The sequence below is a fragment of the Pygoscelis adeliae genome, unplaced genomic scaffold (assembly GCF_000699105.1).
Source record: "Pygoscelis adeliae isolate BGI_AS28 unplaced genomic scaffold, ASM69910v1 Scaffold314, whole genome shotgun sequence".
NCBI classification, from domain to species: domain Eukaryota; kingdom Metazoa; phylum Chordata; class Aves; order Sphenisciformes; family Spheniscidae; genus Pygoscelis; species Pygoscelis adeliae.
Genome location: NW_008824668.1, coordinates 2,079,735 through 2,103,835, shown reverse-complemented (window position 1 = coordinate 2,103,835; position 24,101 = coordinate 2,079,735). Strand labels below are relative to the sequence as shown.

The window sequence follows — 24,101 nt, the reverse complement described above, 5'->3', positions numbered from 1 at the left end:
CGGGTCATGGCAACTCCCCAGGCAACAAGCATGCTGACACACGGTGTTACCCTTAACAGAAGTGCTCTTGCTTGAGGTGAGCTTGTCAGCTCTTCCCAAGGACTCCCAAGTGCCCAGGACACAAAGAGTGGGATGTGAAACAGTGATGGTGTTATGGCCAGTGTTAATTATACACGTGAAGCAGCAAAACCCTCTCCCTGCTTCAGCTCATTGCTGTAAAAGGCTCAAGGCTGTAATGCGTTGAGGATGGGTCGATCACCAGGGCTGCATCCATACTGAGACAAACCTCTCAAGTTTTGGTCTACATTTTCCTGGCAAGACCCTCTCATTATTTCTCTTGCAGAACTCCTTAAACCCACCCACGCATTGTGAAAATACCCAGCGAACAGCCCACTTTCCACAGGTCGGACTCAGGTTTGTTGGCAGAGCGATCAGGATAGAGGTTCGGTATCTCTTACAACGAAGGAAAAGCAACGCAGCAGCAACCTGCTACCATCTACCCAGCAAACAGCCCCCGGGCCAATGCTCCACTTGACCTCCCTTCTCCTTCAGGCTCACGGAGTGGCAGAGGGCTTGAGTCCATCCAGAAGAAAATGAGCTCCCCAGGAATTGCAACGAAATGCTCTTATTTATGCAGAACAAATGAGCACTAGGGGAAGGACTGCCACAAAAGGTCAGGGAGCTTTAAACCACTTCCAGTCAGGTCAGTAATAGGGAAAGGTTTGGGTCTGGCTAGGTTGGAATGGCACGAACTACTGCTGCACCTTTTTACTGAGAAAATCTGGGGGACATTCCTGTAAATGGTGAGGAAAGTCCCACCAGCCAAACCCTGTCTCCTTAGACCCCATTTTTCTCCATGGCGCATGGAAAAACATGTAAGCAAAGACTCAGGTTATGATCTCATGGGCCAAGACCTGTGTCCCGTACAGAATAAAGGTACTACGGATGCACAAGCGTGCAAACAAAACAAGACCATCAGCCCTAAGATGAAACTGCCAGGGGATCGGCACACCCACTTTTTGGGGTACGGTTAGCACAAGAGAACACAGATGCCAGGCCGCTGCTGCGTGTGGGCACCAAGCATCTTCCCCTACGCAGTCATCCAGGCAGCACACGTGGTCCTGGCATTGCTCAATATTCAGGAAGGTGCACACTGCAGGTCTTACGCTTTCTGCCTTGAAATTATGCTCCATCTGCCTTCAATCCAATTACTGCCTTCCCACTCAGCCTGCCTCTGTGGTTACTCACACTTTAGCTCTTCCATCCCATTATTGCATTAAGTCTTTAAATCTGATTACTTTGTTTGGAGTTAAATTTAAACCTAACTGCATAAACAATGATTTTTACCAGTCCTAGCCCAAACACAGGAGAAAGCAGGTTGAAAGCCCCATGGGGCAATTCCTCTTTCTGCAGTGAGTGTATTGACCATGCTTTTGCCTTGTCCTATAGCCTTTCATAACCATCTGTGTGCTGTAGTCTGGCACAGTCGTAAACAGCCTTGACAGCTAGCCAACATCTTGACTTTCCTTTGACATTTAATTGCCTAGAAATGCAAATTGTATTGCACTCTTCAGCTCTGAGCCGCACTTACTGAGGCACTAAGCTAGAGGAATACACCCCATCGCTGCGATCGGCCGGCATTCAGTGCGCTCACTGGGGCTGGCGGGAGAACAACAGCAACTCATCAGCACCACCACTGATGACCACGAAGTCCCACCACAGAGGGCAGCTCAATGAAACTGCCTTCCTACTGAACATGGTCCTGGTACGGCATCCAGTAGGCCTGGAGTCCAAGCCCTGCTCTACCGTAGGTGACCAGTATGATGCTGGGCAAGTCCACTTCTCCCATCTCCTGCCAGCGTAGACCAGAAAGCTCCGGGGCAGTTGGGCACTCGGTCTAAGGAGGCCTCACGTGCTTCATACAAAGGTGAAAGCGCAACTTTTGAACAGCAGCAGCATGCAGGCTGACACCAAACAGGTCACACAGCCTTAGCATCCTGGCGGCTCTGCGTGTTGTCGGCCCTGCGCAGTATCTCACCGGCCATCTGAACCGAGCTGGCAACGCACCGCGGCTTTCAGAAATCCCGGCCCGGTGCCTTATCAGCAGCTTCTCATTTCACAGCCCTTTGCCTCTTTGGCAGCTGACCAAAACTGGGATTTTACAGAACATCAGCAAGCACTCGTGGACTTAGCTGAAGGGAGGTTTTCAAAGGCACAGATGGGAGATGGCATCTCATTCCCTTTGGCTATCAACACACAGGCCTTCCCTTCAATGGGAGGAAGCACGTATATCCCCCCAGCACCTCCACAAAGTGGGGCTGCATCCCTGGCCTTGCAGACAACCCATCTGCTGGCATTTCTCAATGAATCCTTGATGCTGCAGCCTCTGAGGATGGGCTGGTGTACCCAAAAGCTTCTCTGCCTTTCCCAACTGAATTAGCTTAACAAAAGGTATCTCCTCTCCCACTCGAATCTTACCTTGGGCACATCCAAAGTCATAGAATCATAGAATCATTAAGGTTGGAAGAGACCTCTAAGACCATCGAGTCCAACCGTCGACCCAACACCAACCGTCCTACGCAACTACGAGACTGTTGCTTTTCTGTGTATGTTCCTTCTGGCTATTTGTTCTTAACCATCTGCCCCTGCGGAAAGCAGTCTGGCATGTGCTGAAGTGAAACAGCATCAGCACTGAAGGGGTTGGACTAGATGACCTTTAACGGTCCCTTCCAACCCAAACCATTCTATGATTCTATGACTACAGCCCGCAGTTGGTCTTTTCCATCGTTGCCTCAAATCTAAATGCTCTCAGCCTTAGGCCATCTTTCCCAATCTGATACTCCCTGATGGGACACTGGCTGATACCTCTTGAAGGAGATGGTATTTGGGGTCATTAGCACTTATTCTGGCCATTGCCCATATGCCAAAACTCCCAGTCACAAAGCCTGCTCTGGGAGAAGGGTAAATTTAACCACATTTCCACTGCTACAATTTAAGCGCCAAACTTCTTGCTGCATTTATGGAAATACAAAGCCTGCAACAGCCCGCTATAGGCTTGAAAACCATCACAATCTCCCTCTCCAACCTCCTTTTCTCCTCTCCGCGCATGCCCAGCTCATTTGTTCTTTCCCCCGTGGTCACTCCAGCTGCTCTCCCTGTGTGCTACGACCACGGTTTGCAACTGCCTCGATGCCTGGGTGCCCCACACCATCACTGTCCTCCAGCTGAGGCTGCGCCGGCATCACTTTCCTCTGGACGCAGGATAGCTCACAGCACCCTTTTGGAGTGTTTCTTGTGCTCTCCTCTGAGGTCTTTAATCGACTGTGCTGTGTATGGGATTTGACCAAATAAATCACTGAGCATTATCATCTCTCTGGGCAATTACACCAATACCTACCTAACCTCAGAGTACATAGCAACCCCCTATCTCTCTGCTTCTCTGACATATTTTTAAGAGAACATGGGGTCTTCGTTCCTGTTTTTTTTCTAAATGTTGCTCTTGGCTAGTGCTTTAAAGCTCGTGTTTAACAGTGAGCACCTGATGAGCATGAAAGCAAAACGTTGAATCTCCAGAGATATTCTGTATAACAAGGATGCCCAGAGCTATCGGCGAAACACGCTTTGGGGACCTGAACATTTCCAGCAGCTGTCCTGAGCTCTCCCTCACATCTCTAGGAAACAGCAGCAAGACCCAGCTCTGCCACAAACCTCCGTGTGATGGCTGACCCGCAGGCAATATCACCCAAAACAGCCGTGCCCTATCATTTACTATACTGAAACGGGCTAGAGCAGACATCACCTTAACACACTCAGCTGCAAGGTGCGACAGCTCAGGGGCTGTTTCGCCATCACACCTGAGCCCCTGTGCAGCAGGGCAGCTCTCCTGGGGACGTGCAGAGGGCACAGCCGAACAGCCCATCTGACTTACCCAGCCCGTCTGTGCCAGCCAGCCTGCTCAGCAGAGACAGTACCCACGCTGGGAGATCTCCGCTTTGCTAGCAGTCACTGGCAGACAAGACTTCACTAGCAACAGAACATCAGCAAATTATTACTAATTTTATGCTTCCTGCTTTTAATAAGATTGCTGGTATCACACAGCAGCAGCAGGGGGAGGAGGGGGGGAAAGAAATCAAAATGCATATGGATCGACCGGCCTTTCTGCTTCATTCCTTCCCTCTCCAACAGGATGGGAAACTGCTCTCTGGAGACCACCACTTCAGATGTTTGCTTTCAGCCATGAGCCTCCTGCAGACTCCAGCCAGCCCAGTCGAGAGACAAGGAGCTCTCAGCAGTACTGAAGCATTTCTCGTGCCTGGGAAGTTGCAGGGATTGTAGGTTTGGCATTACTTCTTCTCGTGTCTCTTTAAAGAAGCAGAGGCCAGAGGGACTTGCCCCAGGTTGAGCTTACTAGAGGAACTGTCTCCTTCAGTTATTGCTTCTGGACAGAAGGCTGGACTTGAGCTCTCTGAGGTCCTTTCTAATCTGAAGTTTTCTATGACCAAAGCTATATTACCAAAAAAAGAGCTTTTGCCTGCAGTGAACATCTCTGCCTGAGCAGAGATGCTCCCACCTAGTTGCCCACTGGAGTTTCAGCGTGGGGCAAAGCAGCTCCAGGGTCTTCAGCAGAGCAAGGCCACTGCCAAACCCCTTGGGCTTCATGTAGTCCTACCTCTACGTATGCGATTTCTCTGACAGCAGTTCCTCTTTCCCCTCTGGGCAGAGGGGACGCTCTGCAGGCAGGCGCTGAGCTCCTGCTCATTTAAACCAAAGACTGTTGCCACTGCTGTGCATTGGGGAGGGCTCTTTCTGCTCTCCAAGGAGAAAACCAGGGGCAGGTGCAACAGAGATCAAAGGGCAGGTCCAAGGGCCAGGATTTCATATTTCCTTTGACGCACCACTTCAGAAATACTTCCCATCACCATGGATACTGGAGCACTGGGAACACAACACTCACCACAGCAGCAGCAGAGATGCTCGGGTGGCTGCTGCCAGGAAAGCACTTAGAGCAGAGCGAGGAAGCTCAGATCTCACCTCAAGTGCAGGAAAACCACAGTAAATCCAGCCTTTGTCCTCTGTTAACTCCTTCCTCCAGGCACTGGAGTCTGAGCCCCTACATCTGGATCCGAGCTTCCCAAGTTGGAGAGGGCTGGATTTGGGATTACTCCCAAAATGTGATAGCAACCAGATTGCATTTGGTGCTGCAGATACCCAAAAAGCCAGTCGGGATTACAGAGACTTCAGAACATGGAGAGAGCAGGACTTACGGGGAACGACAGAGACGGGAAAGCATCTCACTCCCCAGACTAAGAATAACCAAAAGTCCTGCTTCAGGCAGGGAGCAGACTGTGCATGTGCTAGATGCTCTATCCCCATTCTGGGTGTGCACAGGGGGCATTTTGCAGGCCCCTTGTCTTCCTCTGGCTGGGTGCTGGAGATGGCCTCAGGCAGACAAGCTCGGCAGTACTGCAAGCCCCAAGCTCCCTAGTAGCCATTTGCTCCCAGCAGCGAGGCCAGACTGGTCGGCATTTCTCCAGTAAGCTCAGGACGTGCTCCAGTGGCTGCAGCACTTTGCTCCAGAGTGCACCAAATCAATCCCTTGGGACACGCCATGCTTTTTTACCTCTGGGGACGCTGAGCAGAAAGCAGCCCTGGCACCAAGACAACAGGCATCACCTCGAGGTCCCCAGGCCTCCCCGGCTGTACAGAGGATGCCACGGTGAAACCAACGGAGCGACTCTGCGGGTGTCCCGTTTGCTCAGGAGCACCGAAAGGGTACTGAGAGGGAGAAGACCCAGACCTCTGGTCTCCTCACTTGCCAGCTTGCAGGCCTATAATCCCTTTTGGAAGCAGGGCAACGTGGCACAGCACAAGGCAGGAAGGAACGAGCAGACGGTGGAAGTGGTTTAACACCAGGTCCTCCAGGAAGGAGCCTACCAAAGCCAGCAAGGTGCCCAGCGCGAGGGCGCAGGGCAGTGCAGGAAGGTGTGAATTCAGCAAGTGCAAAGATTTAAAACCTCTGAGGATTTCAACTTCCAGCTCTCCTAATGCAATCCAGGAACGAGCTCTTTGGAAACCCCGCTCCCTCGAGATCAGAAGATGTGTCTGAAGTGGCCTCTTGAGAGCCCACACTAAGATTTTCAAGGAAAATAAACCACAGAGAGAGGCACAGAGTGACAAAAGCACTTGAAGGCAGTATGAGACTAAGAAGGGCGTAGGCAGGGGAGGATGAGAGTCGTTATCGGGAAGGCTAACCAAATGAACTGGATGGATTATGAGAAGATTGTAGACCCATTAATCAAAAACGAGGAAGATTAAATCAATAATTCTGGAAGAGCTGAGATAATGAGTGCCTTTAAAAAATTATTCTTTAATAAGAAAGGACGTATGGCTAATTACGAAGTAATGAAGAACTTGCCAGTGTATCTACGGGGAGCGAGGAGGTGAGGGGACTCCATACCCAGAACTGAAGGATATCCGCATCACTAGAGCTGAGCAATACATCTTAGTGTCATGAGGAAAGCAGTTAATAGACTTATTGAATCATTCACGATTATTTATGAAGTGAAGAATCCAGGAAGTACCAAGGGATGGGAGGGGGGAAAAAATTCACACTTACTTCAGTAATAGTTTTTTTTAGAGGAAAGAAAGAAGTGCTCCCAAGACCTTAAAGAAAAACCAGCCTAAGGAGAAAAGGAGCCACAAATACAGTAAATACCTCTAAAAGTTTCTAGAGAACAATATCCTGTCTCAGTGTGGGGAGGATACATCTGGATGTTGGACTCCCGCATCCCCCTGCAGCAAAGGCACCAGCAGCACGGCCAGGGCTCACCCCGCAGGGAGCCCAAGCCTCGCCAACCTGGGCACCGCCGCTTTGGAAGGCCTCGAGAAACTTGGTTTCAGCAAGGACTTCAGACGCGTGGTTGGGATCCGAGCACAGCCGGGTGGATGGAAAGCCAAGCCGGGTGGGCCCACCACGGGGCACAGCAGTCAAAAGCACCAAAATCACATCATGTGAAGGAGGATTATCGCTGGATCGGCAAATGAGGGTTTGCCACCACCACTAAGAGTAGGAATCAAAACAGCTCTAAGATATCTTCCTGGCCATAGACATACACGAGAAATAGATGTGAGCTCCAGCCAGGAAGAACATCGGAAGATTCACATAGCAATCACCTCCAACCAGTGTGAAATGAAAAAGGATACTTGGGAAATAGCAAAATGAGAAAAAAAACCTGAGGTGTGCAAGAGACTTCTGCACCTTTGCAGCATGGATCCAGCTCCCCTGTGCAAGGACAGGTACCTCTCAGCTGGGCTGAGAGGGGCAATGCCCACCAAAGAAACTGGGAGAGAGGGAGCCCGACAGAGGCAGAACGGAGGCCCAGGGGAAGCTGGGGAGGGCAGGAGACACAGGACGACAGCAAGAGAGGGAGGTGAAGTCTCGGGGAGGACTAGCAAACATATTGCATCTCAGTCCAAAGTCCTGCACAAGACCCTGGTTATCATAGAATCATTAAGGTTGGAAGAGACCTCCAAGATCATCGAGTCCAACCGTCAACCCAACACCACCATGCCCACTAAACCATGTCCCTAAGTGCCTCATCTACCCGTCTTTTAAATACTTCCAGGGATGGTGACTCAACCACTGCCCTGGGCAGCCTGTTCCAATGTTTAACCACTCTTTCAGGAAAGACATTTTTCCTCACGTCCAATCTAAACCTCCCCTGGCGCAACTTGAGGCCGTTTCCTCTCGTCCTTTCGCTTGTTACTTGGGAGAAGAGACCGACCCCCACCTCGCTACAACCTCCTGTCAGGGAGTTGTAGAGAGCGATGAGGTCTCCCCTCAGCCTCCTGTTCTCCAGGCTAAACAACCCCAGCTCCCTCAGCCGCTCCTCAGCAGACTTGTTCTCCAGACCCCTCACCAGCCTCGTTGCCCTTCTCTGGACACGCTCCAGCACCTCGACGTCCTTCTTGGAGTGAGGGGCCCAAAATTGAACACAGGATTCGAGGTGCGGCCTCACCAGTGCCGAGTACAGGGGCACGATCACTTCCCTGCTCCTGCTGGCCACACCATTTCTGATACAGGCCAGGATGCCATTGGCCTTCTTGGCCGCCTGGGCACACTGCCGGCTCATGGTCAGCCGGCTGTCGACCAGCACCCCCAGGTCCTTTTCCGCCAGGCAGCTTTCCAGCCACTCTTCCCCAAGCCTGTAGCGCTGCATGGGGTTTTGGCGACCCAAGTGCAGGACCCGGCACTTGGCCTTGTTGAATCTCATACAGTTGGCCTTGGCCCATCGATCCAGCCTGTCCAGGTCCCTCTGCAGAGCCTTCCTACCCTCGAGCAGATCAACACTCCCACCCAACTTGGTGTCGTCTGCAAACTGACTTGAGGGTGCACTCCATCCCCTTGTCCAGATCATTGATAAAGATATTGAACAAGACCGGCCCCAAAACTGAGCCCTGGGGAACACCGCTCGTGACCGGCCGCCAACTGGATTGAACGCCATTCACCACAACTCTCTGGGCCCGGCCGTCCAGCCAGTTTTTGACCCAGCGCAGAGTACACCTGTCTAAGCCGTGAGCCGCCAGCTTCTCCAGGAGAATGCTGTGGGAGACGGTGTCAAAGGCCTTACTGAAGTCCAGGTAGACCACATCCCCAGCCTTCCCCTCTTCCACTAGGCGGGTCACCTGGTCATAGAAGGAGATCAGGTAGGTCAAGCAGGACCTGCCTTTCGTGAACCCGTGCTGGCTGGGTGTGATCCCCTGGTTGTCCCTCTCACATACGGTTATGTGCTCACCATACGCAAGGTTTCCTCCAGCTGATGATGACACCTTTAAAAATCCAGGTATACCTAACACTTGCTTCTGTGCTGGCTCTGCCCAATCGGGAGAGGGAATAAAAGTCAGTTCTCCTTTATCTCAAGCAGTGGCTGTAACCACCTCGCAGGAGTCGCTGCTCCGTCGTTCTCCTACTAAAACATCAACAGGTCTAATGTAGGATGAGAAATCATTTAAACCCGTATAAACAAACACGGGAATGAGGTACCCAACACGCTGAGAAGCTCAAAGACCAGACGAGAAGCAGCAGAAAAAGGAGAAAATGGTGCTGAGGAGTGGGGCCCCAACACAAGAGCTGCCTCTCTCTCCTGCCACCCACTTCGTGGGAAAGGAGCTTCCAGGAGGCTGGGGAAGTAATGCGGGAGATGCAGAAGGGCCTGAGAAGATCAAGCAGCTTGTGACAGTGAAAGGACAGTCGGGGGTGACACAGAAGTGATGGTGATCTCTTCTTGGGATGTGACAGCCAAAGGAGGCCATGAGATCCAAAGGGAAGGGCCAATTCCAAGCTGGCATCCAAGTCAGGAGCAGGGCAGGAGGGATGCGGTATGGAAGATACTGTGACATCTCCAAACTGAGCCTCTCGGGGTCACTGGGCAGCAGGCTACACCTTCCAGTTGAGACCTGACCTGCATCTCTGTACCCCAAGGTAAATCAGCAGAGAAGACACGGGATGCACAGCTGCTCCCAATAACAACCATCGTAATAAAAGAAGCCCATCACCTTGGTCTCTGACTTGCTGCTGTTGCTAGCTACAGTAATGAGACAACCCAGTGGGAACATGTGATTTTTAACTCGAGAGCTATCAAGGTAAAGGAAAATACTGAAGAAACTCTTCTAATTTAAATATGCGGGCAGGGAAGGGGGGAAAATGAGAGGCAGGCTTAGTTCACAGAAGGCACGTGAAATGGTCGCCAAGTTGTAAGCTGCCTTGTAAAGAGCCGCATACGGGATTAGCAGGCGGTATCTCAAATCTCAGACAAGGCTGTGCAGTATTTATCTTTACACACAAAAGCCCTTTTATACCACAAAAGTACAAACACAGTTGAAAGTGATAAATTTGATCTCTTTTACAGACTATTTTCCTTTTTTAAAAAAAAGAGTCTCTGGAGACCTTGTGCAATCTGTACTTGACAGGCAGTCGGAGACCCCTCTCATTCTGCAAAGTCAGCAAAAGCTCCCCTCTTTCCACTTAGGTGAAGGGTTTGTTTTAAGTCGCTGGTTTAACTTACGGGGAAGAGAAGTCTCTTGCAACATGCCCACGGAGGGTTTGAAACTCTCGGGGAGATAGGTACTTTAGTAATATTTATAAGCTCAGCTTCAAACCCAGCACTAAGCTTGCCAGCTCGCAGTAATGGTCTGCAGCGTCTCGGGAGCTCTGTTATACCAGTCTCCAGCTCTGCCGCGACGCCAACAAACATTAAAGAGAATGGGAGAGGATCTCCCGGGTGCGGAAGGCAAACACACCACGATGTGCTGGCGGGTGCTGGAAGCAGCTTGTTAAAATGGTTTTGTTCTCCCCTCTGCTGGGCTACGTGGATGAACAGCAGCAGAAGCGAATCTCAGATGAGTTTCACTCCTCCTGTTGTTTAATTCTGGTCTGGTGCAGCAAGGACCTCATCAGTAAGCAAAGAGTACCTGCTCAGGAGAAGGGGCATCTGAGCAGCAGCCCATACACATAGCAGAGGGGCTTCACGTAGCCTGACAGTGTTCAAAGGTGCTCTGACAGGTATTGGTTTCATTAGGTGTTATGTTAACGTGGTGCAGAGGAGAAGGGTGCAGGGACTCCCATGGGTGTCTCAGCTGGGATGTCCACCCCACAGAGCTGGATGAACAACAAACCTACTCTAGTGGGATTAGCCCAGTGCTCTGCCTGAGCTCATTAGCCCCGACTCTTAATTAGCTCCCAGGCGGTCAGCTTGAGTGTCCCTGCCATGACCCCTTGGTTTCACAATTCGTATGCGCAGGACGAGCCTGGGTTTGTCCCATGGCTGCCCCATGCTCTTCGGCCCGTCTGTACCACCCAGCTCCGGGCAGAAAGCTGTACGGGGCAGCAGGCGTGCTCGCCTTCACCTCTAGCATCATCGGCTTCAAAGCACTAGTACTGTGAAGAGGCTGAGGTTGCTTCTCACAACACCTTGGAAGGAATAAAGGACAAAGGCTCTGAACACAAATGTCGCAGAAAAACAGGGTTTCTAACGTAACTCTAAAATGTGAAGCTTGGGCTTTTTTCAGTGGCACATTGCAAGGCAAGGGGGTAAGTTACAGAAGTGCCAGGGCCTGTTGCTTTGGGTTGCAGCTTTGATCCTTGAAGATTTTGACTTACTTGAATATGTTGCTATTTAAACTCACAAGCAATTTTGAATGCAGAAGGGAAAACCAGCTCATTAAACAAAGCTTGCCCAGGCCTGTCCTTCCCTTCCTTCTCTCAAGCACAGGGAGGGGGCTCGCAAGGCTCCCAGCAAAGCAGCAACAAAATGCACTCGCTGCAAAAACAGCACTGCGGGGTCCGAGCCACCACAGGCACTTCCACTGTGGAAAGCCACCGAGGAGGCACTTGGGTGCCACAGGACGAGCCCCTAAGAGGAGGAATGTATTTCATGCTGCCAGGTGTAACAGCCCCGAAATAAAATCTTAGTTTTGCAAGGCAAATGACTCAATGCAACTCGAGGGCTTGCTTAAGCGTGCATGTGTAAAGCCCTGCTCAGAGGGGCACACGAGCAGGTCCTCCCACCCACCACCCTTTGGGGACACCGCATCAGCACGGCCACAGCGCTCCCCCCACGGACCCCGTCTCTCCCGGGCACGGGAGGGCCCGGCCGGCTGACCAAGGCCACTGGAAACCAGCCACCCGTGGATGCGCTGGAGGGAGCACATGGAGGGCTGTGCAGAGCTGGGGCCAAAATGCTTCTCAGCAGAACAGGAGACCCTTCTCCCCCGCCCACTCTTCCACTGCCTGCCACATTCGCATCCTATCATCTCCATATCCCTTGTGTAGGGCCAGGGATGTTACTGGTATTTAATTATAGACTGTATTATCAGCCACTCTGAACACATACAGTAAAAATAATCATCTGCGTATCAACTCTATCTCAGAATAAATACCGATGCTTTATTGCAGAGTGGTGCAGCCGCTGAGGCTACCTGATTTTAAAATATTCTCAGTAATGAAGAGGTAGATTAATGTATTTATGCACAGGCAAAACTGTGAATGCAATAAGTTGTTACATAAACTGTTATACAAATTACCTACCAATTGCATATAAATTTTCAGAGTCAAATTCCACCAACCTCACGCTGAAGGAGTAAATCACTTCAGGTCACCACGGTTATTCCTGACGGCAGGGACCACTCTGCACAAATGAAGGAGGCAGAATCTGGCCTTAAATTACACACTCAACACACATTTGTGATATTACTTGTATTCAGAGATCTCTTGGCTCCTTCAGACTGTAACTGCAAATCAACTTGGAAACCCCAAACCAAGTAAACTGTCTATTTAACAAAATGACTGCAATATAATAAATACTGATTTTGTAAACATTTTGCCGAGGTTAAAAGCTTTTCCCAGAGATGGTCATTAGGCACATAACTCTGCTCCGGATCCCTGGTAAGCACATTTATTAATAGGTCATATATTATAGCAGAATCTCAGGCAGTCTAAATCAGCACAGCTCCCCTGAACTCGACACTGCAGCCCATGCTCTCCCCAGGTGATGACATTGGTCCTGCAAGCTTCATTATATTTAATTTAAATCAAATGTGTTTTGGGGCACATACAAGTAAAGTGGATGTTTTCTTGGGTTCAGGAACCCTGCTGTGATGTAAACTCTTCTGGAATGGCTTAACACTTGGCGGCTGCATAAATACAAACTCTACTTGTATGTTTTCGTTTTAAATTACATTCATTTTACTGTTTATAACATACAAGGTGAGGAAAAACACATTCACTAGAAGGGAACTGTTCCATGACCTACCTGAAGACAACTCTGAACAAATCACACTGCCTGGTACCCTTCAGACAGCCTTGGTGATCTCTGCTGGAAACCACCAGTCCACACGCTGGGTGAGAAAAAACTCCAGTATCCCACCCTTCCAATCCCAGCCTCCTGATTAAATATGAGCTCAACTCGCTTATTTTCTGGCTAGCACCGTTCCTCTCATTTGACAATACGATTGCTCTCTGCAGTAGGGAATCACCACCAATTCAATGGTAATTGCAAGGGAGCCCTTGCAGGACTGGGGGATGGTGAAGCCCCCACATGCGTGCTACGGACACAGAGACGTTAGCGGGTGCTGGGGAGGACCACTGCGGGTGGTTCAGATCACACGCCGAGTCCCAGCCAGGTGCCAGACGCTGGAGCTGGGCAACCATAAAAAACTTCCTGCAGTTCTGCAAGAGCGTGTAGGTCGATCATCGGGTTTCTGTCAACTCTCATCACGCGCACAGAACGGAGATGTGACAAATCACTGCGGTCAATGGCATTCGATGGCACGATCTGCACAAGGCCTTAGCCATATCTTAAGACTGTCAAGTTCTGCACATGTTGCCACTCCAGACCCATCTGGCATCAAACTGCTCAACTGTCACAGAATCATACAATAGTTTGGGTCGGAAGGGACCTCTCAAGGCCATCTAGTCCAACCCCCCTGCCGTGGGCAGGGACATCTTCAACTAGGTCAGGTTGCTCAGAGCCCCGTCCAGCCTGACCTGGAATGTTTCCAGGGATGGGGCATCCACCACCTCTCGGGGCAACCTGGGCCAGTGTTTCACCACCCTCAGCGTAAACAATTTCTCCTTTATATCTAGCCTGAATTTACCCTCTTTTAGTTTAAAACTTCTACCCCTTGTCCTACCACAACAGGCCCTACTAAAATGTCTGTCCCGCCCTCCCAGATCTCTCTGGCTGGTTTGTAAAACCCAAGACTCTTGGACCTGACCTGACCCATGACAACTGTAACAATTTACAGCTTTATTGAAGCCAGATCTGTGGCATATAGCAGGAAGGGCTTTTATCCTACCATACACAGCCTGTTGCAGTCGTGACATAAATTATTCCCCCAGCTCTCCCTTTGATGCATCACAAGATGAACTGAGATGCCAAATGCTGAGTGCATGTGCTCCTGCAGAAAGATGATCTGTGCTAATTGCCACAAATAACCTTGCGCAGTGTCATCCTCCTGACATTGCCTCTGCCAAGTTGCAAATGATCCCAGGAACTCAAACAGCCCCATAAAAGCGTCCCACTCTTCCCGATCAGCAGAAGAAAGAGCACGTAATTGCAGGAGGTATTCCCCCAGGTCACACTCACATCTGAAGCGGGATGTGTATTCCCCTCGTTTCTAGAAGAGTCATAGGGAAAGGATCATACTTAGGGAGGAAGACACTTAAGTCAATGAATCTATGTTGATTTACTCCAGCTGAGAAATAGGGCAGGACCCTGGGGTAAAGAGCACCTGTTTATAAATCTGATCTCACTACTTCACTTCCAGTGCTTTCCGAGATCCCGACCGCAGCCAGACTTCGCTTCCCAACAGGGCCCGCTCTCAGGTGAAGGCTGACCATGCAGCTACCAGCACCTACACAGCTACAAAACCCTGGAAATCAAACCTGCAAGGCATGAGCTAAAAGCCAGCTAAAGCACTACACGAACAGCTCCACGAGCTTTGGCATTTTTCCCCATGATAACCTACTCATGCAAGTCTCGGGATACCACCGAGAAGACGTGGCTTGCTTGTTCCTCCTCCTGCTGCTTTGCACCATGCTCTCGCTCGCTATCCACCAAGAACTGCGCTACAGTTGAATAAAATAATCTTTTGCCTGAACAGAAATGGGGTTGTTTCGAAACAAAATCCACCTGCCTTGGTTCTCACGGCATACTGGAGCTAGCTGACTCGCTCGAATCATAAAATGGCTCTAGCTCAATCACAAAGAGGGTTCAAATGAGGTTTCAGTCTCATCAGGTAGAGCTCCTTACACTACCTCCATCGCTAGGCGGAAGAGGCATATTTCTCCTGCAAGTGGTTAGGAAGAGAGTCAAACTTGGCCCTACTAAATAAACAGCACGCTGCATTCCCTGGATCCTCCCCAGCTGCTGAAGCGCTGCGGCTGCAAGGTGGGGAAGGAGAAAGCAGCTGAGACCACGGGGTGGGATCCTACCTCCTTCCCCTTCCCTCCCCTCCCCTTTCTCTCCTGCCACAGATACATTCCTCCAGGCTTCACACGACGAGACATCCCAGCAGCAGAGCAGCATGGTGGCCTTCCTCTGGCACCTACCTACCACTCACAGCTCATCAAGGGATCACACATCAGGCCAACCAGCCACATCTGGCACATCTGCCGAAAGCAAATACCTGGGGGCATGGCAACACGAACCAGAAACCCGCTGCAGCGGGCAGCTGGTCAGCTCGCAACTTGGCAGGCTCTGCCCGGCGGAGACGTGGGCAAGTCACCTGGCAGCCAGATATGGAGGAAGGATCCGTCTCGGAGCTGCTTGCAGCGTGCCCCTCACCATCTGACAACCCGGCACCGCAGCAGGAAATCAATAGAGAGCCTAACCATTGCCCAAGTCACAGATGGATCGACTGATCGGTCATCTGGTTCGTAGCTCCAGAAGCACAGCACGACACACACAGTCGATACGATCAAATAACCTTCTTGTCCCTCAATCTGGGCTATCCTCTGCCATTAGCAGAGCAGAGGGGAAGGTGCAGCGCTCCGCTCCCCTCCGCCCTGCCGAGCAGCCAGAGGGCAAAATTTAAAATGACACAAAACCGCAACTCTTTGCGGGTATAGGATTTTTATTTATTTTTTTTTTTAGCCAACAACAAGTTTTAACTGCTGTGCTCTGGGGGAGGTGAGAAATAATCTCATAGGTGAGAAACTGTGTCTACGCACTTGCTCTGATTCACCGAGCTGTGGGCTGGTGGCGGCACAGACCTAAGCAAACGCCCTTCCAGGTCCTCATTTCCAGGGAATTCAATATCAAGATGGAAGAAGTGCTGCTGCGGGATGGATACAGGACAAACTCGGCCACGTCTAAGCTGCGGAGCTGAGCGGGTTTTATGCAACAGCGTGACTTGAACCACCGCTGCTGCTCCTCCTAGAAAAGACCCTCACAAAGAGCTGGCTGTAGATTAAAAACGACATAAGAAAGAGGCAGTCGGCTGAACTACAAAGGAGCACCAGTAAAATATACGTCGGGACAATCAGAGAGGCATTTTCACTGCTTCCTCAGACAGCAAGACTAAGACTTCACTGGCTTCGCCATGAAAGTCGAGGCTTGTTTTACACTTCTATCTTGTACCCTGCCAAAGAAAGAGCGCTGTGTTCCCAGGAAACAGTGGCATCTGTCACCGAGCCAAGGGACAACGCCAGCTCTCACCCTGCACACAGTTAATCCGACGCCGTTTGCACATCAAGGGCTCTCATCAGTTTACCATTTCAGACGTCCCAACTCAAGAAAGCATTTAAGTCATGCCCTTAAATCTCTGTGACTTCAATTTAAGACCGAGCATGTATGGAAGTGCTTTCCCAGGGAGGGAGGCTGATGCTCTCAGTATGTCCCTGATGGGATTTCAACCAGCCCTGACAGCTATGATGCCCTCTGCATCCTTGGAAGCTCTCAGCACATCTCCACGTGTAGCAGGCGGTGCTTGGTTATGAATTTGCATTGCACCATGATCAGGTTGCTGGGCTGGAGGAAGGGAGCTGTGCTGAACATACATTTCTAAGAGGCAGCTTTGGACAAGCTAGGGCATTCCGAGGCCAGGGGAAAGGACAGACAGAGAGGCGAAGCAATTATTTGTCCAGGAGCACAAAGCAAATCCTCAGCAGGGAGAACTGACCTCCAGTCACAGCCACGAGCCCACCTCTTCTTTTTCCAGCATCCTCAGGGAAATGCTGCCACAGTTCCCTTCCCCGCTGCAATATAAACAGCCGGAGCCGCACTTGCCAGCATCTTCCCACTCCTCCCCTGCTTCGGGCTGAATCACCGGGTGCTCTGGGTAACACAGCCCAGCCCTGCCAGGAAGGGGAGCAAGGGAACGGTGGCTCTGACCCCAAAGCAGTATGTCTGTGTCTTGAAACCAATAAACACGCCTCGTAGGAAATGATCCATTTCAAAGCTCGACACAACCCCCCCTCCCTTCTCCCAGCTTTACATACTCCAATGGAGAGGCCACAGCATAAAATCAGAGAAACTTGTTTGGAAAGGGATGCTTTCCTAACAACACCTGGGAGTCAAAACCAGACCTCTGAGCCTGCCTTAGAGACAGAAAGGTCCTTCCCAAGCAGAAAGCCCACCAGCATAGCGAAACCCCCAGCTAGCAAAGGGACAGAGACCCTGGACAGCCAATGCACTGAGTGCTGGGCCAGCAGAAGCAGTTCTTTTCATCATCTACAGCTGATGCCTGCAAGGTCAAGAGGTAAAGAGCAGGGAGGAGGAAAGTGGTGAAGTTAAAAGAAGTACTGAATTAATGCCTCTTGAATCAAGGGGCATTGGTTATCTGGGAAGACAGAAGGATTTCATCAGTGATGCCGCGGATGCATTATGCACCCTTGAGCTGAAAGCACAACCGCAAGCTGTCATTAATTCACACACACTAAACAACCCTGCTGCAGGGCACCGCGACAAGAGAAGGGAACTGACGGTGCGAATCCAGAAGGACCAGCCAGGGGAAAGGGAAAAATGGAACTAAATGCGAGGGTCTGACCCCCAAAATAGAAAAAAAAGGGACCACTGGTTGAAAGATGTGCCACAGTTCATGCAAATAATTTAACTGATATTTGCCCAGATGTTCAGGCGTTACGCCTCCTCTCCAAGCTGGAAGAAGCAGCAGCCGCAGCGTGGGCACGCAGGCTGGGATCTCCGCACGAGGCATTCGAAGTTGCAAACACGATCTTCCACTCAGATGGCTCGGTGCTGCCGCATGAGTGGAGCCGTGCTCATTTACACCAGCTGCGGATCTGACCTCGCGCTGCTGGGCAATGGCAACCGCGGCTCCAGCCCACAGCACTTCAGGCAACGAACACGCATGCCTTGCATCCAGTTCCCATCCTTTTTTTAAAATCCATCAATTAATACAAGGTTAGTAAAGGGGAAAGGGTAATTAACACTGACGGGAAATCCCTCAACTGTTAGATCCCTTCCAGAGCGCTTTCTGCTGACCGTGTTACAGAACTGAGTGTGCACCTATTAACACCCCTGTATTTCTGTAACGCGGGGAATTTAATGGCAAAATTTAGCGGGAACTTAAATGCAAAAAACATAACCCAAAACCTACTCCATGCTGCGCCTACTGTGTCACAGTTTGGTATCACCCCTCACAGTCAGGGACCTCTCTGCTCTCGCCTGTTCCTACAGCCAGCTGCTGGCTCACAAAAATTTCAAGATGAACTTCGTCTTATTCTTTCTAGCTAGAAATTCTGCTCTTATCAGAAAAGTTGAGCCTCCACTGAGCTTTTCCAGCCAGCTCCAGGTCAGGCTGTCCCCAAAAGCTGCATCCAATTCCGAAGCCAAAAATGCGAGTTAGTTCAGACCGCCAACAAAATTTTCCCTGGAATAGGAAAGCTGAATCCTTTGACACGCTGTTCTCAGCTCTGGTCTCTTTTGCATTATAAACTGACGTATCTCCTTCCTGCATTCATCAGCGAGGTGCCACTGGCACGGGTGAGAGTTGGGCCCAGTTTCTACATACGTACGTCTCCTTGTCAGAAAGCTTAATAGCTTTCCTTTTTACGGACTACCCGGTAGGACCCTCATCCAGTAAGCCACCCCTCAACGGCGGTCCCATCGGCGCCGGTTTACCAAACCATCCTACGTGCACAGTCTTTTCAGTTACAACTTGGATGGTCCGTGAGAATTTGAGAAACTTTCACCCTGAGAGCTTTGGTACCATTGCTTTACTCTTCACAGTAACTCCTAACTGTGGCTTCTAACGCACCAGCCTCTGCCCCTCTACCTAGGATGCTACCTGAGCTAGGGTCACCAGAGATTTATACCATGAGCTCTCTTTGGCTTACGTGCTTGCTCTAAATAGATATTTATCCAGTTCATCCCAGCAGGACTATCTGAATGAAGAGGGAATGAGCTGGCTTATTTATAAGCCAATTTAACAGGTAAAATGCATACCGCAGCCACACAGGATGCCTCATCCCAAAAATAAAGCAGGGAACAAGGCTGTCAAAAGAGCAGGTTTGAGAATTGGGGAGTTGTAACAATTCAACTGTCTTTTTTTTTATTATTCTCTGATACGGCTGGGAAGAGCACATGCAATTCAAAAGCGCTTTGCTTTAAATGAATACGTATGTGAATCATGCAAGTTAATCAAGGGATGCAGAAAATTCCTTCAAACTTTAGGCAAGAGAATGAAAATAGCTCCAAATGGTAGGTGCTGGATCTCCAGAAAGTACACTGCAAGACTCCTTAATAGGATTTTGTGGTCATACGTGAACAGGTTCTGGCAAGTGACACCAAGCGAAGTTTTCCCTCTAAAAACCTGAACTTTTGGGTGCTGGTTTATTTAGAAGAGTGGGAATAAACAATGCAGAGCAGCCCCATTGAGAACGTGTTCCCGACCGAGATCCAGCCTGCACCGCTGTCAGCTCTCCGAGTGCATCGTGTGAAACCTGGTAAATAAACAACAATGCCTTTTTCTCACTTTCATGTCATTTACTTCACACCAGGTGCAGTGTTTGCTCTGCTTGCTAATTCTCCTGGTTTTTTCAGGCTAGAGATGGGGTGACAGGAGAATCTCTGGGTGACACACTGATACCTGCTGAAATTTCCACAGAAGAGAGACAAGAATTAGTCCATGGGCTGATTTTTCACCCATCTCAGCTGCGGTGCTCCTGACTTGCACCACAGTAAACACAGCGAGAAACATCAAGCCAGTGGGATCCTTCATTCATAAAGCGGCCAAGAGAAGAAAAAAAATCAGATACAACCGTGTGGGGAGAATGGAAAAGGTTTGATATTTACAGAGCGCAGGAACCTTCTGGACGAAGATAGATCCCCCCAGACACCAGTCTGCACGCTGAGATGCTTAAAAGCCTTTGGAGAGCCTGAGCACAGCTGGCGCAACACAGCATCGCCCCATTGGGTCCGTGTATTTTTGGACTTCCCACTGGAACCGATGAAGCTGCAGCGATTTACACCCGCTCCGAGATGACCCGGGGCCCATTTCCATTTGCAAATAACTAAGAGGCCGTCTCCTGGCATCAAGTGCCACACAGGCTCCAAGAACGCCTTGTAGGACTTGCTGGACCGCATTACCTTTGATTAACGTGATATTCGTGGTTGCTCCTTACTCCCTTAACTGTGGTAAGTGCAAAGGAAAGAGCCACCTGACAGAAAGCTTTTTTTCCTAAATAAATTAACAGAAGGCGGCAGCATCACCTCCGGACCCCGGACAGACACAAGCTGGTGTAAATCCACTGACCTCAGTGACATTTTTTTTTGTTCTTTTTTCCGACTTCAAAACATCTCAGCCTGTTTGCCGCTCTCAAGATTTGGCCACAGAAAAACAGAGCGATCGGGAAGGCTGTTTGGCATTGCTAGAGAAGGGCAGGAGAGACCCCGCCGCCGCAGATGGCAGGGGATGGAGCAAGCGCGGTGGGATTCGGGGAGGCCATCAAACCAAGCCTTGGGAAAGTGCATTGCTTGCAACAGGAAAAGACTGAGGATTCTCACTGCTTCTGTTTTAGCAGCAAATATTTTACTTTGCAAATGCAAACAGATCTTTGTCACACAGCAGCTCCCTGGATACTTCCCACAAGCGCTGTGGGCTACAGAAATTCCCACGGACCCAACGGCAGTATGGTCACGACGCCTCAGGAAAGCGACTCCCAACAAAAGTTCCTCTGGCAGCTAACACAGAGGCCCGGCCAAGTAAGGTAATGAATAACGCTGTCTGCTTGTCGCTGTCTTGGCTCTGATGCCCACTGTCCCCCGGGCAGAACCTCAGAGGCACTGGTGGTGGTTTCTACCCCCTAGTTCACCGCAGATGTGCAAACCAACTGGAACAAAGTCATGCCTAGTGTACATAGGATTTTTGATTCTTAAAAGAAGAGCTCCCCCCCCGCATCCGTCATCCCATCTGTGCTAGTGACAGTCTGGGTGAGCCGAGGTCTGGAGAGTACCTCTGCTAATTAGCCTCTGACTGCTAACAATCATTACAGCTGATGCAACAGAGCGTGAGCGCGTAATGTCAGTTTACAGGGTTGATCTCGACTGCAATCTGTGCAGAGATGCTGCAGGGGTTTGCAATCAGAGGACAGTTTGTGTCTTCAGCCTGGGCAATCCCATCCTGGGCAGTTAAATCCACGTAAAAGTCTAACTGAGAGCACTATTTACCTTCCACTGAAGTCAAGACCTGTTTCTGCTTCACTACAAGAGGAATTCGACAGGCTGCCTAACCTGCTCCCCTTTCAATGTCAAGGCAAAGGAGACGGTGGTCCCACCCCAGAGTCTTGGTTTAAGGCAAAAGGAACGTGAAAGAGATGCTAGTGGAGAAAAGAGGCAAAGCCCCACGAGCCCCTGTAAAAACCCCCATGATCCCAGCCCAAAGTAGAGGGAAGCTTCTTGCTTGACTGCCCAAAAAGACAGCAGAAGCTTGCATCACCGTTCACCACTGACCTCTCCAGCCTCTTTCTGCGCGCGGTAAGTCCAGGTTCATGTTTGCTGCAGCGAGGTACCGACCTCAAAGACAAAAGCAGCCTCTGGCAGGCATGACCCACCCCAGGGAGGGCGTCCAGCCACGGGGCGAGAAGTACCAGGGACTCTGCAGAAGATAGCCAGATATAACAGTGTTGGGCAACAACCTGACACCCTAGGAGAGACGGGCAGGAATAACTACATCACTGTCTCTCCATTGCCTAGCCCAGAAAGCTTTCAAACCTGCTTAAAAGCTGCTACCAGAAACCATGAACTTCTGGGAGACCTTTCCAACGTGCATGGGCAAGGGTAAAATATTTTTAAGACAGAGCTTGATCAACTGACGGATGGGATTTCAGGGCTGTCAGAGATAGCTGGGGACTGGACTGCGTGACCCTGGAGGTCCCTTCCGGTCCATTTGTATACGTACATACGTACGTATGTATCTATATATAAAAAACCATTAGCAAGCTGCTGAGCCTGCACTCGCCACACACTTCCCAGAAAAAGCAAGAGGGACTTGAATGCGCAAAGAATGAATGATTCAGCTCCATCTTGTGTTGCTGCTTTTGACATGCCGAGCAGCACTCCACCTCGTCAGGATAAAATCCAGACGGTTGCAATATATGTACAAAACTGGGACAATTCAGATTAAAAACCCATTTTCCTCTACGTTTCTCTGAATATTTACCCCTCTCCCAATAGCTGTCCTGAAAGGAAGATACGAAGAGAGAGGATTTCCCACGATCCGTGTCCGGCTTGGAAATCCTAGCTCCCTGAATTATGTTTGACTGTGCCTCGGCACAGATTATTTTGAAACGATCATCTGCAAGAACCACACAATCAGCACTCTGTCAGAGGAAAGCAAAAATTGGGGCAGTTCCCGAAGAGGTCTCTTAAAAGCCCTTTGGTCTCCTTTCCAAAGCGAAGCTCGCTGCACTTAACAGCGATTGCCTAGGGCCCGGCAGTCACGTACTGACGCGTGAATGCTGCTTTCAAGAACAACAGCTCATCAAGGCACTCTCGGGTCATCGCAGACTGCAGCAAGAATCACAGCCTCCTCAGGTCAGAAATTAAGAGCACGGACGCATCCCAAAGAATATTTTGCACTGAGCGGTGTTGCAATCGTGGAAAAGTCAAGAGCTGATGGCTCTGTCCTTTCCTACGAGCTGTAGGTACTCGTTACAACCGCTCATCGCAGCGAAAAGATCAGGCAAAAAAGGGACAGTCACCCTTACGGCAAGTTTGTCTTACTGCCAAAGGCCCCTGTCCCCTCAAAAAATGACACCCAGACACTTTTGCAGGAGGTTCACCAGCTCAAATCCGCAGGTGGTTTGGTTCCTAACGCCCGGTCCCAACCAGCATAGAGCTTGAAATGTCAACAACCTCTCCCCTTGATTCAGTTACACAGCACCCCAGGGAGCGCTTCTGAAATCACTCCTTCAATTATACCGTACTGCCACAATTGACTCAACAGACTCTTTTCCCTCCCCTAACAAGCAAACACCAGGAAACAGTAGTAAACCCGTGCACCGTCATTATCAAGAAAGCCATTTTGACCACCTGCAGAAACACAGGCTCACTCAAGGCAGGCGTGACTTCACTTTCTGATTTCCAAAAATCTGAGAGAAATTGCATGAAAATCATCATTTCAAATACCATTACAGCTCCATGTCTGTTAGCTACATCAATGAAATACTGCATTGCTAAAGCTCTCCCCCATGAAAAGGTATTTGGAAAGAAAAGCTAAGCATTCAAGGAAGAATAAGCCGTCCTAATCAAGAACACAAGGACTGAACGTGAAGTCTCCGAGTACTTCCATACAAAGCTGTCCAGGCGCTCATGCGTGTATCTAAGTAAGTGCCTTGCTGCACCTGAATCCAAGCAGGAAGGTGAAGCCAAAACCTTATGAAAAGGCCTGGTACCCATTAGGTTTCTCTTGTTTTGGAGAACAACAGCTGACAGCTGGACCCGGCTCCACTCCCGCTCTGTGTCAGCACAGACCAAACGGGTTCGTCCTCCACCAAGAGCTGGGCCAGGAGGACCAGGCTCGAGAACAGGCTGCCCTTGCACAGCGAGCTCTTACTGGGTTTTATAACAGGGAAGAGGAGCAAGATGCTCACAGCGTCCCATGGCTGATGCCCTGCTAACATGCCGGCGAAGAAGAGCTCCCGCGCTCCTGTGAGCAAGTCAGCAGTCACCTGTGCCACGGTGCACCCCGGCAGCCCAACACCAGTTGGGAGCAGTGACCGCACCCCGTGTGTAAGGACAAGGGCGTGGGGCACCAAAACTGCTCTGGCACATGGGCTTCATCTTTGTAAGAGCGCTGGAAAGCTGGGGAGGAGGTGTTCCTGCTCCCAGTAAAAGGGGGTCAGGACAAGCCCTTTCCAGCAGTAACAGGCACCGCCGTACCCTTTCCTCCCACACTGCAACGGCACGCGGTTACCCTCTTCTCCCAGCCCTCTCAAGGCACGTCATGACAAGCGACGGCCTGTCCCTGCATGCGCCCACTGACCCAACACGGGACGCAGAGCTGCAGCCCAGCGGTCTGCATCCTCCACGGAGCCGCGCGCCGCCACGCAGCCTGCCGAAGCATGACAGGGACGTTACTGA

General features: G+C 50.4%; 1 protein-coding gene across 1 annotated transcript in view; it reads right to left on the bottom strand.

Annotated features, from left to right (window-relative positions):
- TRIM9 (tripartite motif containing 9) overlaps nucleotides 1-24,101 on the bottom strand; it is an 82,237-nt gene that overhangs the window by 43,308 nt on the left and 14,828 nt on the right. The window lies entirely within an intron of this gene.